Source organism: Bison bison, unplaced genomic scaffold, assembly GCF_000754665.1.
Source record: "Bison bison bison isolate TAMUID 2011002044 unplaced genomic scaffold, Bison_UMD1.0 scf7180017860838, whole genome shotgun sequence".
In the NCBI taxonomy this organism is placed as follows: Eukaryota; Metazoa; Chordata; class Mammalia; order Artiodactyla; family Bovidae; genus Bison; species Bison bison.
Window position 1 is genome coordinate 21,924 of NW_011491410.1, and position 1,064 is coordinate 22,987.

Sequence of the window (1,064 nt, forward strand, 5' to 3'; positions counted from 1 at the left end):
CCTTCCTCAGTGATCAATGCAAAGAAATAGAGGAAAACAATAGAATGGGAAAGACTAGAGATCTCTTCAAGAAAATTAGAGATACCAAGGGAACATTTCACGCAAAGATGGGCATAATAAAGGACAGACATGGTATGGGCCTAACAGAAGCAGAAGATGCTAATGCTAAGAAGAGGTGGCAAAAATACACAGAAGAACTATACAAAAAAGATCTTTATGACCAGATAATCATGATGGTGTGATCATTCACCTAGAGACAGACATCCTGGAGTGCAAAGTCAAGTGAGCCTTAAGAAGCATCACTATAAACAAAGCTAGTGGGAGTGATGGAATTCCAGGTGAGCTATTTCAAATCCTAAAAGATGATGCTGTGAAAGTGCTGCACTCAATATGCCAACAAATTTGGAAAACTCAACAGTGGTCACAGGACTGGAAAAGATCAGCTTTCATTCTATTCCCAAAGAAAGGCAATGCCAAAGAATGCTCAAACTACTGCACAATTGCTTTCATCTTACAGGCTAGCAAAGCAATGCTCAAAATTCTCCAAGCAGGACTTCAACAGTACATGAACCGAGAACCTCCAGATGTTCAAGCTGGACTTAGAAAAGGCAGAGGAACCAGAGATCAAATTGTCAACATCCTTTGGATCATAGAAAAAGCAAGAGAATTCCAGAACAATGTCTAGTTCTGCTTTATTGATTATGCCAAAGCCTTTGATTGGATGGGTCACAAGAAACTGTGGAAAATGCTTAAAGAGATGGGAATACCAGACTACATTACCTGAGTCCTGAAAAATCTGTAAGCAAATCAAGATGCAATAGTTAGAGCCAGACATGCAACAATGAACTGTTTCCAAATTGGGAAAGGAGTGCATCAAGGCTGTGTATTGTCACCCTGTTTATTTAACTTATATGAAGAGTACATCATGCGAAATGCTGGGCTGGATGAAGCACAAGCTGGAATCAAGATTGCTGGGAGAAATATCAATATTTCAGATAGGCAGAACACCACCCTTGTGGCAGAAAGTGAAGAGGAACTAAAGAGCCTCTTGGTGAAAGTGAAAG